Genomic DNA, 18252 nt, shown 5'->3' with positions numbered 1-18252 from the left:
GTTAACACTTTTTTCATTTGGAACACGGATTTGAAGTTGGCTTAAGCTCTGAAAAAAACACAATTTGTGGTACGAATACACACACACACACACACACATTGTTGAAAAAGAACACGTTTGCAATCCATAGCTGCCAGACAAAAATCTGGGTTTCAAAATCGCAGGGTTGTTAAAAAAATATCAAAATCAAAACACACGAGATCCGGGCAAAGTTAAAAACTAAAAAGCGCGATGTTCGAGCGTTACATAACTATTTTCATGCAGGTGATAGCTTCCGCAGAACTTGAAAATCCATATGTCAAAGCAACTTTTCACACGATTCAATCAGTGCCATCAAAGAGAGACGGATATCATCGCAGCAACAAAAAACCGGCATGGTTCATTTAACATAGAATAGAAACACCAGCGCGAGAGCGAATTTCTCTCGATGACCTGTCTGAGAATCAAAGGTTAGTACGCTGCTGTTGGGATTCTTCCTGAAGCAACGAACGGTCGCTTGTTCTCGTTTCGCGATCCGATTCTACATGGGCATTTGATAATTGTGATAGAATCATTTTACTATTGCCGCTTATTCTAACTATGTGCATATATAAGTTTGTATAAGTTGTGTCTATGAAAATGTATGTGAATTCTCCACACAAGGGTTTTGAAATATTGCAACCTAGTATGAGAATCATCAAGTCGAATCATCGATTCGATTTTCTGCGATAATTGTCAATTTACGATTCTCTCTTGGTAAATTCCACACAGCACCAATCATTATTAGACTGTAAATTTTTTTAAGGGCCGTGAAATAATGTATAAATGTAAAACAATTCTCTCGCGATTCATGCATTGAGAGACTCGATTTCTTGTAGCATCTTCTTCCGGATTGAAAATGTTGTATACAATATTGATAAATATCGAACAGCTTCTGTCATATTTTCGGCAATCACCAAAACTTAGTAAGTCTCTCCGATGTGTGGAAAATTTTACAGTAAAAATAAAACTGCCTACAACTGTAATAGCTCAGTGACTTTGAAGATAGTAAACTCTATGTGCTCCTTAAAATTTAACTTGGAATCCAGAAGAACACCCAAGTCCTTAACAGACGATGCGCGTTCGAGAACAGTTTGTGAAATATCATAGTCGAACTTGAATAAAGACTTTTTGCGACTAAAAGAGATGACGGAGCATTTAGTGGCATTTAAAACCATTTTGAAATATGAAACATGAAAGTCATCGGCGAATGATAGTTTCATACACTTGATCGAAAAATTTGCATCGTTGAGATACAATGAAATTATAAACGGTCCAAGGTGGCTTTCTTGAGGAACTCCAGAGGTAACAGCAAATGGTGAGGTTGTATAGTCTCCTATTTTCATTATCATTTTATGACGAGTTCGATATGAACGAATCAAATTCAAAAAATGATCCGTGAAATCACAGCGTAGTCACGCGATTATTACTCGGATTTCTGAAGTTTCGCGTTTTTTATGCGAATTTCAAAGTTCAAAGTTATGCGGTTTTCTTGTAGTGTCTTAAAAATGTATGAAACCGAATTTTGTAACACAAACTCTGACAGAAATTTTTCCTTTTTTTTCAAAAAAAATATTTTTTCAGATTACACTAGATCTCGACGTTTCATGAGTTTTTATGACATTTGGCATCAGAAAAATTAATTTCATGTCGGAAATGTCTTATTTCTGCTTAGTTACCAAGTCCGACGGAAACCGACTTTATAACCGAAGCCCGGAGGGCCAATCGTCATATACCATTCGACTCAGCTCGTCGAGATCACAGAATGTCTTGTGTGTTTGTGACAAATAATGTCACACGATTCTATCAGAGATGGCTGAATCGATTTTTACAAACTTCAAACAAGATTCAAATCAAAGGTCTTATGGTTCCAAGAACTACTATTGAATTTTATTCGGATCCAACTTCTGCTTCCGGAATTACAGGATGATATGCACAAAAAAAACTGTCACTCACTTTTCTCGAAGAAAACTGAACCAATTTTCACAAACTTAGCTTGAATTTCATTTTTATCCGACTTTCGATTCCTCTCCCCCAAGGAAGAATATGACAACTAAGATCCAACCGTAGGAAAAAATATTTTTTTTATCATTAATAAATGGCTACGTTAAGCTTAAGCGCTTAAGTTGTTATGCAATCGTTACTTCAGAGTTCCTGACTGGCAAAGCGCAGACAAGTGATCAGTTACATCAGTTTGTATTCAGCATTTACAGATTTTTACTCAGAAATCACTCCAAAGGCTAAAATACTCACCTTTCGTTGTCGTCGTCGCTTTCGCTGTTCTTTTTATCTCTTTGATCGGCTGTAGCTCAGCAAAACAAATGATCTATCGACGATTGCTCAATCAGATGTACTAACAATTCTACGAACCGTGCACCATTTTTCTACACTTCTGCGCCGGGTAACAGTAAACTCCGCCTCACACACGGCACCGGACAGGGATCCAGTCCCGAAGAATCCCCGTACAATCACTTCAACTTCAACTAGAATCTAACGCTAGATTTTCGCCTCATCATGCCTCAAACCCTAGTCTCAGATGGTACATAATTTCATATCGCGCAAACTTATCACCGCGCGCGCCACCACTTTATCTGCCTTTCTGGCTTTTCCGCACGTTATTCTGCTGCACCGCACTACAGCCCAACCTAGCCCAGCTGCCCGGGGTCAATTATCATCAATCAACGGAATCGGTTGCGACTCGTCGTTAGAGCTCTCACTAATCGAAACAACACATTTATGTTACAGGAGGAAAACACAATCCACAATCACATGCACACACGCACACTTACTCAAAGAGAAAAAAAAATCAAAAACAAAAATAAGAAAAACGCCGGTCACACTCCGCGAAGCCTGAGAATTCAATTTTTGCACTTCGTTAAACCGACCGCCTCCCAAAAGCCAAAAAAATTATCGACACAAAATAGAGGAGAGTGCGAGAATTCAATTCACACTCCTCGGAGGTCGGGCTATTGAAGCTAAAATTTTCAAACCCGACTGCACACACCCAGGCCGATGGAATTATGTACTTTCATTTTCACACATTCCGGACGATTAGCGGAGCACGATTCGCGATGCGATGCGCAGCGGATAGAGGTAGATCTGAAACGAGATGGGAGATAAAGAGAAAAAGGTTAATTTTCATTCTTTGAACATTTTGGGTGTTGAATTAATATGGTGTATGATTTTTCCCGGTTGACCACAGCCGTGGAATGACGCAGGCGAATCACGGAACTGGGCGTCAAACGTACCTGATCATCTTTTTTTCATTGGAATAGATAACTTTCACAACCAAAATCGTGACCAGTTTAGATAAACCGGATATTCGCGCTATTCTTCATTCAGAGCCTAACGTTAATTAAAATAGCAAAACATTTAGAGCCTATCAGCTCTAATTAGATTGTTCGAGCCTAATGGCAGTTCAACTTGAACCATTGCATAGCAACCTATTACTATTGTTTGGATAACCACCGATTTCTAATAAATTAGATACAAATCGAAGCACTCATTGTCTCATTTTGCGTTAGAATTTTATCCGGATCCGACCTCCGGTTCCGGAGTAATGGGATAAAATGTGCGAAGAAAATGAAAAAAGTGTACTTATTTTTCTCATAGACCGCCCAAGATTTTTAATAAATTTCAATAAACGTTCTTATAATCTCGGCCATTGAATTTGGGGCCATTGAAGTGATGGGGTAAAATGTGTGATGAAATTTAAAAGGGTACACACGAATTTCTAGTTCCCAGAAACCGCTGTTCTAATTTACATAAAATTCGAATTCAACTAAAATATCTCATTGTCCTGTAGTCTATTATCAAATTTTATTAGGATCCGACTTCCGGTTCTGAAATAGCCGAGTAAAATGTGCATAAAAAGGTGTAATTCACTTTCCCAAAAGCCACTGGACCGATCATCGTGATTATTACTGGTCATACATTTTGTTATTAAATTTTAACCAGATCCGACTTCCGGTTGCTGATTAAAGGGGTAAAATATGCATAAGAACGGAAAAGGCACTCGACTTTCTTGAACACCGCTGAACCGATATTTGCTAAGTTTATTAAATTGGAAATGGTCCTTTAGCCCGCTATTAAATATCATCAAGATCAGTGGCGTCTCGTCCTCATGTGCACTTCGTGCACTGCACAATAAGCCAAATTGTATTATGTAATTTGTTAAACAATTATTTTGTAGATTTTTAGAATTTAGGTACCGAATGTTAACTTCACAGCATAATATGCACAAATTCACCCTAAGCCCCCTTACGTTTGATGGTCAATGAGAGCAAAACGATCTCTTCATATCGCTATGCCGTAGCCAAAACGTAGCATTTTGAACTCGAGAACTTTGTCTTGTGAACCGAAATTGCGTGTATTTACACTCATGTCATATACATCCAACTTAAAATTTCAAATAGTTCAAGAGTTACTGCACAGATTTAAGAAAAGAAGGAATTACTCAGCTCAGCTCTAAGATTTGTTGTTTTCTCTGTCACGTTTGGCTCTGTGAGAACTTGTATGCACACCTTCAGAGGGGGGCTTCAGTGGCTAATGCTTATGGCAGTTGAAAACAAATTGCTGTCTCAGTTGTAACGTCGAAGCGGTTTTATTAGTGAAATTTGCTCGATTTTATTAGTGAAGTTTACTATTGCATCGATGATACGAAATAAGTTTAATAAAAACTTTCCATCCAAAAGTATACATTATTTCATTGTATTGAAAAACACAATTCCTCAATCTTTAATTTTCACTTACAACGAACAACGAACATATGATTTCATACCACATAAGCAGTGCACAACCCGTAAATTTTGTCACGAGATACCACTGATCAAGATCCAATTTCCGGTCCCGGTTTGACGGCGAAAAGTTTGCACAAGATTGAAAAAATTGCCCTTGATTGAAATGGAAGGTTTTATTGTCCTAGGTCTGATTTTTTTGAACACCGCTGAACCAATCTCAATCTGCTATTGCAATTTTATCCAGATCCGACTTTTAACTTTTCATCATTTTGTCATTTAGAATTTAAAGTTTTTCGTTTCAAAATTGTAACATTTTAGTATTTGAGTATTTCCACATTTCTAAATTTTGGCGATTAAGTATTTTGATACTTTTATCGTCATTCTAGTTTTTATGCTTTTCCAGCATTTTGACCGTCCTAGCGTTTTAGCCTTCTTATCATTTTGACATTTCAACACTTCGTCAGTTTCGCATGTAAGCTTTTCATAATTTTGTCAGTTAAGCATTTTGTCAGTTAAATATTTTAGTATTGATGCATTTTAGCAAATAATCATTTTAAAGTTGTGGCATTTTATTTTAGTACTTCAGTACTTTTAGCATTTCTGTATTTCCACCTTTTTAGTTCCCTTCGGATTGTAGTTTTTAGCCTCCTAAGCATTCCGACTATTATCATTTTAGCTTTTCATTGTTTATGCACTCTAGTATTTTGGCGTAGTAATATTTTAACATTTATAGGATCGGAAAGTTTTTCTGACCCTGAGAGGCTAATGACTTGAAGGTTAAAACCTTAATAAACAAATTCATCGATTTAACCAAAATTAAATAATTTTTCATATTTAACCGACTTTACTGATTTAAACGATTTGAACATTTTAACTTTGTAACATTTCAACGACTTAGCGATTTTAACAACTTTAATGTTTTAACTATTTTAGCCATTTCCACTATTTCCACAATTTTATTATTTTTAACGATTATAAAATTTTAAAGCATTTTGAAGATTTTAACAATTCTAACGATTTTAACTATTTAAATGATTCTAAAGATATTAACAATTCTTGCAATTTGGACGATATTATCATTTTTAACGATTTTAAGAAGTTAAAACTAAATTCAACGTTTTTCAAAGACGGTATAAATTTTCAACTTCAATCATTTGAATAATTTTAACAATTTCAACGATTTTTTAAATTTTTATGATTTTAGCAATTCAACATCTTAAAAATTATAACAATAGTAACGATTTTTAGCCCTTTTTTAAGATTTTAACGGTTTTTAGCTATTTCAACGATTTGAATAATTAAATCGATTTTAACTATTTGATTGAAAATTTTATAACCATTTTGAATACTCCAACGATTTGACCAATTTCAACTATTTAAAAAAAATTTATATGTTAACGTTTTTAAAAAAAAATTCACGTTAACGATTTCAACGATTTTTGCATTTTAACATCTTAACGATTCAAACGATTTTAACGAATTTAGCAACTCTAACAAGGATTTTCACGATTTTAACGATTCAAAAGATTTTTTTTAGACATTTCAACGATTTGAATATATTACCGATAACATTTTGAACGATTTCAGATATTTAAACGATTTTAAATTTTTTATCTATATCAACGACTTGAAAAAAAATAAAATTTTTTGATCATTTTAACATTTTTACGAATTAAACAATTTTTAACGATTTTAACAATTTGAACGATTTCAACTATTCCAGATGATTTAAAATTTTGAAAAATTCAACAATTTTACCGATTTTAAAAATTTTGAAAATATATATAATTTTAACAATCTAAAAGATTTGAAAATGTAAAAGAATTAAAAAACTGTAAGGATTTAAACTGTTTTAATGATTTTAAGATTTGAACAATTTCGACGATTTTAGTAATTTAACATTTTAACAGGTGTAAAGATTTTCACATCATTAACGATACTAACTATTTTAACGATTTTGAGGATTTAAAAGATTTGAATTTTTTAGCTATTTCAACCTTTTAGATAATAATTGATTTTAACAATGTCAACGATTTTAACTATTTGAAGGATTTCACGAATTTAAACATTTTATCTATTTTGAGGAATTGAACGTTTTGAAAATTTTAAACCATTTCAACGATTTTTACGATTTTTACGAAATTAACGATTTTGATGACATAGAAGATTTTAATGATGTAACCGGTTTTAAAAATTTTTAACTATTTGAACAATTTTTAAATTTTAACTATTTTAACAATTTCAATGATTTTAAAGATTTCAACGGGGACGGATATAGCGTGCTGGGTTAGTCGATACCTTTCACGCAGCCCGCCTGGGTTCGATTCCAAATCCCGCACATAGGGTCAGAAAGTTTTTCTGGTCCGAAGAGGCGAATGACCTTAAGTTTAAAATCCTCTATAATCGAAACAAAAAAAAAAGATTTCAACGATTTCAATAATTTTAATAATTTTAACAATGTTAATTTAAAGATTTTGAAGCAATTCATGAATTTAAACATTTTATCTATTTTAAGGAATTGAGCGATTTGAAAATTTTAAACCATTTCAACATTTTTAACGATTTTCACAAAATTAACGATTTGGATGACATAAAAGATTATAATGATGTAAACGATTTTAAAAACTTTAACTATTTTAACTATTTGAACAATTTTAAAATTTTAACGATTTTAACAATTTCAATGATTTTAACGATTTAAGATATAATTTTTTTCAACGAATTGAGCATTTTAACATCTTAATGATTTTAAAAATTTTAACAATATTAACAATTTAGCAATTTTAACGATTTTAACATTTGAAATTTGTAAGCTATTTCAACGATTTGAATACTTTTATCAATTTTAACGATTTTGATGATTTAAAAAATTTCACTTATCTTAACGATTTTAATGATTTAAAAAGTTTCAACCATTTCAACAATTTCAACGATTTCAACCATTTAAATGATTCTACAGATTTAAATCATTCAAAAGATTTCAACAGAATTAACAATTTTTACGATATCATCATTTATAACGATTTTGACTATTAAAAATATTTTAACAATTTTAACGATTTTAAACATTTTAACTCACAATGTTTACGAAATTATCAATTCTAATGATTAATAAAATTAAATTCAACGTCAATTTTTAAAGACTTTATTTTTTTTTTACAATTTAAAGATTTTAACAACTTTAACAATTTTAACGACTTTAACAATTTCATCGATTTCAACGCTTGTAACGATTTAAAAAATTTAAAAATAACGTGGCTATAACGATTTTAAAAATTTCAAATTTCTGAATTTAGAATTTATCAATTGTTACGATTCAAAGATTTTAAAGATTTTTACGAATTGCAATTTTTAACGATTTCAACGATTTTAATGATTCAAAAGATTTTAAGGCCATCGTCCAAGTACCATGCACGCGGGTGGTTATAGGAAATTTTTGATGGAAATTTTGAAAAAATTGCCAAAACCAAAAACATACAGAACTTTGAAATACTTTTATCTATCTACAGGGTGAAAATGGCTGGAAAATTCGGAGGACTTTCCGAGTCTTATCAAAAATAGCTCTGGAAAATGAGTGTTTTTGTGATCTTTCACAATTATCTGGAAAAATAATGCGATGACATAATTTTTTTTTTTCAAATAAGCCTTATGATGGATACAAAGATTACATTCGGACACATTTTTGGAAAACCTTTTCACGCTTTTCATAGAAAATCCACGAATTTCAAAAATTTCCACGAAATCGGTTATATGAAATTCGTTGATTTTCCATGAAAAGCGTGAAAAGGTTTTCCATAAATGTTTCCGATTGTGATCCATGTTGCCTGTATAAGGTTTTTTTGAAAAAATAAATTTCCTAAAACCACCCGCGCGCATGGTACTTGGACGATGGCCTTAAATTTTTTTTACGATTTTACCGATAGTAACAAATTAAATCATTTTAACGATTTTAAACATTTAAAAGAGTTTGAAGATATTAACAGCTGTAACAATTTTTACAATATCACTAATTTTAACGACATTAATAATTTAAACATTTTTCTAGATTTTATTTTTTTATATCATTTTATTTTTTGATTTTACTGATTTAAACAATTTTAACGATTTGGCAATTCAATATAGCATACTGGCATTTTTACATCTTGGATTTTCAGTGTTGTAGTATTTTAATCTTTCGAGCATTATAGGTTTATTATCTTTTTAGCATTTCAGTTCTCTTAGAATTTGAGTACTTCAGCATTTCACTGTTATAGTATTTTAGTCTTGTTAGCATTTATTTAGCGTTTTATGTCGTTAGCATTGTAGCATTTCAGCATGTTAGCCTTTTATAACTTCTCACTTTTCAGCATGTTAGCACTTTAACATTTAAGCATTTCGGTATCTAAAATTTTCATCGCTTGGGAATGTTTGTGTTGGGGAATTGTAGCATTTTAAAGGGTGTATGGACTCAATTGGTATCTCGTTCTTTTCGATCGATACATCGAGCGCTGAACTGTTGATAGGAAGGGAAAAAGTGTTTAAAATGAATTTCCTGATAGTGAAAAGGATCACAAGCGTGTAGTGTAAGCTTTCAAAAGAAACCCAAGCAATTCTGTGAGTCCTAAATGACCAAACCAGCATCGGCCAGGAAAAAAAAGTTGAAAACACGTTTTCGTTCGGCACGTCAGTAAAGACATTGAACTCCGTTGCAAAATAAGAAGTGTTCAAATTGAACTGCCGCGTTTAGCATTAAGCAGTTTAATTTGAACTGCTCTGCACTGATGAGTCAAAAACGAAACGTAAAAAAATATTAAATTCTGTAAGAGATGTGTCAAAACAATGGCATTTGAGTAAAACTTTCGTGCAAGACGTAAAAAAAGCAAAGTTCAAAATGCATTGAATCGGCTGATGTCACAGAAGACGCTAATAAGCAGATTTGCCAAAAAATGCATGGTTTTTACAAGCAATTTGTTTACGTCGGAAGCGGAGTATACTGAGGTCTCTTTTTACGCGGGGGATACGTACCGCGTAATAAAAGCCGCGAAACTTCGGAAATCCGCGTAACTTCGAAAATTAGCGTAAAGAAAACGCGTAACTTCGGAAATCCGCGGAAAATAACCTCAAAATTAAAGAAAAAATTTTTTATGCCGAATGTCTTAGAAATGCATGAAACATTTTTCAAGTGTCAGAGTGGACTTGAAAAAATATTTCGGGATAACACCAAATCTCGAAGTTTCATGCATTTCTAAGACAAAACAAGAAATCCGCGTAACTTCGGAAATTCTCGTAACTTCGGAAATTCGCGTAAAAATGCCGCGTAAAAACCCGCATAAAACCGCGTAAAAAAGACCCCAGTGTACTCCATTTGGGACGATCAACGGGCTGATATGCGTGAAAAAATGGCTCCAAAAACGTCTAGTTTTAAGCTCACACAATGATCCTACGCTTTTCTGGCCGGATTTAGCCTCGTACCATTACTCGAAAGTTGTTTTGAAATGACAGAAGATAATTGAGATGAAACATCCTAACCAAGTAAAATTGGAGAAAGATATGAAAGAAAAATGGGGTTTCCAGCCGAAAAAAAAATGTGCTCCAAAAGTTGTGCAAGATCTTATGAGTACACTGAGGTCTTTTTTATGCGGTCTCTTTTTATGCGACTTTTTTATGTGAATTATCAGAGTTATGCGGTTTTTTTATGCGAAGTTTCAGAGTTATGCGGTTTTTTATGCGGTACGTAAATTCGCATAAAAGGTTCGTGAATTTTACCGTGGTATTGAAATTTAATAAAACGGACATGGAAAAAGTTCAATAATAGCTTTGATTTGATTCTCTGAAAGTTTAGATTCCCAACCCGTTGAATCGGTTGAATGGGTTGAATGGGTTCATGGGTCTCTACTGAAATGTTTGGCACAGTGCCATTTTTTTCTTTGTTTTCAACAGTAGACCAACGGCGACCGTCGATAAAGCAAAGATTCCCCGATTGTGTGCATTCTTTTCCGAGCAAACCCCAACACAGTGGTTATATATTGCCGTCATATTTCTTGCCGTCAGCGGTTACCTTCTGCTCGGTAAACCTTCAGCCAAGTGCCATCTGTTACTTTGCTCCCTTCCGAGCCGTCATCACATGACTGTATAAACACGTTCATCGCCGTCATGAGTCTCGGCTGCCAGGCTGCCGGTTAAGAAGACTCACCTATCTTCGTCCGACACGTCCGCACAGAAATCACCTAGCGAAATAATAATAACAACAAAAAAAAAGATAGAAGGAACATTCGAGCAAACCGGCAATTTAATCCAATTTTTCCTCGTTTCTTTCGTTAATTTTATAGCCACACGTACATCCAGCAGTTCGTCCCACCGGCTAGGCTAGGCTAGGATGGAAGCGGGTTCCACAGTATATATTGAACGCCCAGGATGATCCAACCGAGCTCCAACTGTACGCGCACTGTCGTCTCACCGTCGTCGGCAGGTTAAGAACCTAGACACAGGCCCTAGGGCTGCTCGGAAGGCGAAAGAGGGAAAACGAAATCTCTTGCGGTTTACCTACGTGTCACTTTGGAAGATTCAGCGAACGGGGGCTCTCTAATCAATGCCCGATGATCGTAGTTGGGCGTGAGTTTCCTTTTCAATCGATCAACAGCAATGGCGATGATGGCTGGTATAGCGAGCTGTCAGTAAGCTTCAGAGAGAAAAAAAATCTCTCACTAGAACTTATCACACAGCCGATTTTCCGTAGTTGCAGGGTGTCGATTCGGAATTAATTACAACTGTCGCAAACTGTCGCCTGCGTTCCGGTCGAAGTGCGGTTGAACTCCCCTGTAATTGATGGCCAAACCCACATAATAATTACCGGAGTCATTCATCACTCCGGTGTCGGTGCCTATTTTTTTGCGAATTCTTTGATTTATATCCAATTCAAGAGAGGTTACCGCGTATGCCGGCTAGTTTTGTAACCAACCTCAAACCGAGGGCCAAACGACGATTAGGAAGCAAATCAACGGAGCTCCTCACAGTGGGAGCCCATTGGTGGCACCAACTGACGACGACGACGACGACGACGACGACGGGTGGTTTGGGAAATTGATTTCACTTTGTAGCAGGCAATTTTCGTACATAAATCATGTTCGTAAATCTTGCCCCACAGTTTTACGGATATTTCACCACGAAGAAACCTGTCAGCCCCTTTTTTTCCCCCTGTGTCTTGAACACTATGTCAGAAGGGGTGCTTACAACGCTTACAAAAGTAATCGCTTCAAACGACTAGCCCGGTAATCATGTGCTGATCCGGCCAAACCCATGCTTTTACAGATATTAGACTTACTCCACCTACGCCTTCGGGCGGAAGGGAAAGGTATCAGGTTGCATCGGCACCCTTTTGCGAAGCGGTTCTCGCGTGCACCAGAAATAAAATCCCTCAAATGACCACCAATTTCGTTGTCCGTCTGGCAAAACAAAACAAAAAAAAACAGGAAATGCCACCTTCGCACAGGTGTTTGTTGTCAGGCTCGGGACGTGGACCGGCCCCAAAGCCGCCGGTTCCTTTCATTCTCCGTGAGCACACAATCACACGGTACAATGCCAAATCCGATTTGGTTATCGCCGCCGCCGGTGCGGTGGCCATAGAAGTGAAACCCCTTTCGGGGTGCCTCGAAACCATACACGCGGTCCAGTCCGGTCCGGGAACTGCATTTCGGCACACTCCTCGCCGTACCGGGAAAAAGGTCAATGCAATAATAGTGCGCGCTATCGCTTACAGTCCGTGCGCCGGCACAAAGTCAGATGCCGGTGGGCTTCTCCCACAGTCCCCAGCCTGCCCTGCCCATGCCACAAAGAGGAAACCAAAAGGTGGACACCATTTCAATAAATTGTGAATTTATTATATGGATTGAGTGGTTCTCAATAGTCGAAGCTGGTTCCGGCTATCGCCGCCTCCGTTGTCCTAACCTTTTTGCAGCTGATTCACCGATAGCCCGGGATAAGAAAAATTTGCCTTCAATGGACATCAATTGTCAAGATCGCCAGCTGTGCTTTGACCTCGGCACTTTGCGACCGGTGCAAAAAGGCCGGAATGGGAAATGCTAATGTGTTTATGCCCGTGTGGGAAAGCCGGAAAAATGGCAAATGGGAAGCGCTTAGATGCGACGTTCTCTGTTTGGTTGGTCATTTCGAAGGTGCTACTCGTGACAGGGACCATCGTCAGACGACTAATTCTCGTTGGTTCCGCTAATGGGGAAGATTAACCGAAGTGGAATACAGATACAAGTAGAATTAAACGAATTTAAGGAGTGTATCGAAAATAAGCTATCCACAAAATTTTCTTTCAAATTATGATAAAAAACGATATTTTATTCATACTAAAAATTGATCCGTTATTGTACGAGGATAAAATTTAACTTATTCCTTCACGAATTTTCGAAGTTTTGATCGAACGCTCTTCATCAAGTTCCGGACAAGTGTTGCATCGCATTTTTTGGACGCTTGAGACCAAATTTTTTTGAACTCCTGCATGTTCCCAGCTGCCTAACCAGTCTTCTTGAAGACCCTCTTCACGATTGCCCAGTAACGTTCGATGGGTCGAAGCTGAGGGCAATTTGGTGGATTGATATTTTTTTCAACGAAATTTATACCCTTTTCCGCAAGCCAATTGAGAGTGGCGAATTTCTCCACTTGAATCGACCTGTCCGCATCGCTCACATCCTCCCCAACGACGACAGTAAAGTATTGTGGACCTGGAAGGGTTTTTGAGTCCCCCTTTACATAAGTCTCATCGTCCATCAAAACGCATGCAATTTCCGGGCCCTTGTTGCTGCTCGCTTCTTCTACTGTTTCGAGATTTTCTGCTTCTCGTAGGTCTTCAGGTGATTTTTTGGCCAAATCACGTATTGAAATTGATTTGTTCTTCATGATTAGAGATACCACTTTATGGTCCAGTTTCGGGTTGGAAGAACCGGGTTTTCTGCCTCTATGTTATCTGGTGGCTCATCCAACGAATAGTGTTGTCCAAACTTATTAATAATGGTTTTACCTCTGGCATGATGAATTCCAAACCGCTTTGCCAGTTTTCGCATAGTAATACCCTTCTCACTTAGCCATGTGTCCAGAACCTTAACCTTAACCTCGCTTTCAAGTTCGTACCTATCGACAAGTCTTGATCCTGGTCCTGATTTGGCAAAGGCCCTGATTTTGATTTCCACATCCTGGACGATGACATCCCAAGTTTACATCGAGAAATGCCAGAAAAATTATGTATTACCGTTCATCCGTAAGGGTTCTTGCGGCCAAAATCATGTTTTGGCCTGGTTTGGCTAGCTGCCACTACCACTACCAAGTTGGTTCGGGAGTGGTATGCTGTAAACAAGATCGATTTTGTCCCAAAACTAACTGATTTCGACAAATCGAAAAATACTGGTCAATTTCAAAGCAGCGACTTCGACGCAACGCCGGGGCGGTTAAGACTACCAGCAATTGCGGACGAAATGCTTCCAGACACTGATTCCGTGTTCCGATTCCAGTCTGCGGATTTCATCAACAGGATGGTTTGAGATTTCGTTTGAACTAATCAACGACACCTTCTAGATGGAATAAAAAAGTCCCGGTCCTCTCACAGAAAAGACGTGAATAATTTCGAACCGTGTATGTTATATTTTGTTGAGAACAAGCCTCTAGATTGCCCAATACCAAATTTCATAGTATTTGAATAACAGCTGTTCGTGTCAGACGAGTTCTTGTTTCATCAGGCTATGGAAAATGACGAGTTTCCTTGAAAAATTTGCGATACGGATTTGTCCACCATCCCCCGTTTTCTCCAGACCCGGCCCCCAGCGACTATAATCTATTTCCAAATCTGAAAAGGTTTCTCCAGGGAAAGAAATTTTTGCCGAATGCTGAGGTCATTGCAGAAACGGGAGCCTAAGAAGTGTATCGATAAGTAGTTAGCAACATTCAAACAGTTATTACTCTGAAATGGCTTATTTTTTGCAGCGTGTTTTGCGGTGACATGTTTGTTTACATGTCAATAACAGCTGCCCAATCGATTAATTTCGGTACGGTTGATCGTTTCAATGATGAGTCGAATTGGTCCGGAAACGCGAAAGAAAATTCTGCACACTTGGTGCTCAGAAAGTGGCGTCACGTACAATGAAATTGCAAAACGGGTGAAATTGCATCACACCAGTGTCAAAAATATTATCGACAAGTTCGGTAAGACCCTTTCCATGAAGGATTTGCCCCGATCCGGTAAGGAAACGGGTCCCAGCCAACCCGGCCGGGACTTAAAAGTGGTTGAGTACATCAGGAAACACCCATCGGCTTCGACGCGGGATTTGGCCAAGCAGTTCAACACCAGCATCGGGATGATTCAACGGATCAAAGTTCGGAACTGAAAACGTACAAGAAACAGAAGGTGCCGAAGAAGTCCCTGGTGCAGCAAGTTCAGGACAAAACAAGAGCGCGAAAACTGTATAACCGTATTCTACAGAATAAAGACGGATGCATCCTGATCGACGACGAAACCTACGCCAAGGAAAGCTTCCGAGCGCTGCCCGGACCGCAATATTATACGAAATCGGTGTACCAGCACCTGGATGACGCTAACACCACGGTGGCGATGGAAAAGTTTGGGCAGAAGGTGTTGGTCTGGCAAGCAATTTGTACCTGTGGTTTGCGGTCGTCGATTTTCTTCACGAAGGGCACAATTAACGCCAAGGTGTACGAGGAAGAATGTTTGAAGAAGAGAATGCTGTCACTGTACAGAAAGCATAAGGCTCCTCCTCTCTTATGGCCGGATTTGGCTTCAGCCCACTACGCCAACTCCGTTCTACAGTGGTTGTCAAAAAATAATGTACAATTCGTGGAAAAGGACATCAACACACCGAACTGCCCGGATCTTCGGCCAATTGAAAGGTATTGGGCAATTGTCAAGCGGCACTTTCGGAAGGAAGGTACAGTGTCCCAAAACATGCAGGAGTTAAAAAAAACTGGACAGCTGCCACCAGGAAAGTCACAAAAGTAACTGTGCAGATTTTAACGAAGAAAGTCCAAAGTGCGAGCGTTTCACAGAAACTAGGATTTTCTTCAATATAATCAGTGAAATGCATAAAAATGTAATTTTTCTACAATATATCGAAAATTGATGTCAAAATATGTTTTTTTCGCTTTTTTATTCAATAATCAATGTTGCTAACTACTTTTCGATACACTCCTTACTGCAGTAAATTTCACATTCTAACACACACCTTTCGCAGTTGCACCGAATGGGCATCATCCCGTCCTTCATTCGTTTCTTTTTCCACCCGAAGCTCAGTTTAATCACCCTCAGTTTATCTCTTGAAGTAACAAAATATCTCTTACAATTGAATGAACGAGCGGCCTATAAATGAGGTTTATGTAAACATTCGAATTGGTTCTAGAAAATAGATGAAAGGTAAACCGGTCATGAAATATCAATAACAAAATAAACATAAATCAATTGTTCCTCCATTCAGTTTTCATTTTTAATATTTCGGAACACATCTCAATACATTTTAAACATTCGAAATTATCGATTTCAGCTTGCTGATGACAATTGAAAACTCAACTGAGAACCGCCAACCCTCTACTTATCATAATGGCCGTTTTGGTCATCGAGGTGAATTTTTTGCCTATTCATTCACACTTGCTCACTACCCACAGTGAAGACAATGAAACAGGTAGACTACTTGGCACAACAAACTGAGCAAGCAAAACTTCAAGTGACTAGGCACGGTTGTTCGATTGACGATTAATTCTGGGAGCTTTGGCAACCAAAGTAAAATGAATGAGAAGGTTATGCTGACAGTCAACGACCATAAGTTTCATTTTCATCAAAAAATATTCGATTGAAAACAAAATTTTACCGCACTGATTAGAGGCAACTACTTAATTTCTGATGTTTTCATTTATCGTTCGAAATTGAGTCATGGAATACCCAGAGTTAGAGTAACTATTTCTAAGCATGAAGCTCATTTTGAGAGGTTATTTCAAGTGTCAAGTGTTTTATTTTCCAGCAGCTACTACACGCTCGTTCAACGTTACTCTAAAGTGAGTACAATTTCACTCGCTTTCGTTAAAAGTGGAACTACTCCATAGCGAGTAAAGCTTGTTTACTCACTTTTGAGTAAATATGGTATTTGTCAACTTCAGAGTAACATTTACTCAGTGCTACAAATGGTAAAATTAGCTCGAGTTAGTAAACATTACTCAATATCATTCGAATTGAATAAGGGATTCGAATAAGGAAGTCTTTGCTTTAAACAAACACTGACTTACTTCTATCCAACGAAGGAAGGAAGCCGCTACCTGTTCATCGGTCATTGGAAAGGATCCGTCTACCTTCCTCCGTTCCGCCTCCGACAAAGGGAAAAGTTCAGTGAACATAAATTTTCACACACCGTTTTCAAACCTCTGTGAGTAAAACTTGTTGTCAATTTAGAAACTGAGTCGAAGTTACTCATTCTTCTAAATCAATATTACTCACTTTTTGACATTTGAACTAAATAAGCAAAAGTGAGTACAAATTACTCACTTGAGAGTAACATTGAATGAGCGTGTAGGTTTCACAAAATGACATCCCAAACGAACTAGCGATAAATGAAAAAAAATCGTGTAAAATCATCTATTTGTGAAAGCAGTACCAAAATTTGAATCTTTGAAGAAATCAAACAAACAAACAAGAAGTATACTACAAAAAATAAATAAAAAGACGTTTACCCACGTGGCAGCGAATTCCGCGGAACTAGATTCTGTCGGACGATTGCTAGAATGCGTCGCAATTTAATCTCGTTCAGTTCACAGGACAAACGACATCTGTGTTGGTGTATGTGTTTGCGTGTGTGGGGAAACACGTTTGATCTCCATCCAGCACAGCATGTTCCGAAGCTGTCAGCACAGCTTTTCCCTTAGTTTATTGGCAGAAAGGTGGGCATTTTGTTTTCTAGCTTGTTCAACCTACACCGAAGCCGTGGCCGAAGCTCGGATGCCATCTGCTTTGCTGAAGAGTTAGTAGAAAGTGCGTTTGTTTTTTTTTTCGTCTTTAACTTTCCAGCCACCATACATAACATCAACAAGGCGGCGATGGTGAAGGATGCTGTAGAGAAGTGAAAATTATCACCTCTGCTGATAAGCCTCCGAACGAACGGTGGACTGTGTGGTGCCGGCGGAATTCCCGGACAAATCTTGAACCGCAAAACTCTAATCTAATCTACTCACCGTTTTTTTTTGTTTTTGTTTTGTAATTTTCATTGTGCTGCTGCTATTTGGTTTGTTATCATCGTACTCGGAACCGGATTTCTTGATTAGTTGCCGACTTTCTTAGGCTACCTACCCTTTTGAAACGGCAGTAGATTATGACTCATTAATTCATATATTCAACCCGCTGTGCCCAGTCACTGCAGAGTTGACAAAGTTTATGGACTCTTGGTGACTATAAAATACTCGTGTGCCAACTATGCCGGCCCATAGGGCAGGCCATCATCCGGCCACTAACTAGGAATGTCATGCA

General features: G+C 37.3%; 1 protein-coding gene across 1 annotated transcript in view; it reads right to left on the bottom strand.

Annotated features, from left to right (window-relative positions):
* LOC131437688 (cadherin-99C) overlaps window positions 1-18252 on the bottom strand; it is a 471448-nt gene that overhangs the window by 379068 nt on the left and 74128 nt on the right. Inside the window, exon 2 of the mRNA XM_058607195.1 lies at window positions 2272-3117. The gene's annotated coding sequence lies outside the window, so the exon portion shown is untranslated. The remainder of the gene's footprint in view (window positions 1-2271; window positions 3118-18252) is intronic.

The sequence above is a fragment of the Malaya genurostris genome, chromosome 1 (assembly GCF_030247185.1).
Source record: "Malaya genurostris strain Urasoe2022 chromosome 1, Malgen_1.1, whole genome shotgun sequence".
NCBI lineage: Eukaryota > Metazoa > Arthropoda > Insecta > Diptera > Culicidae > Malaya > Malaya genurostris.
The sequence above is the reverse complement of the archived record's forward strand: the minus strand, read 5'-3'. Positions and strand labels throughout refer to the sequence as shown.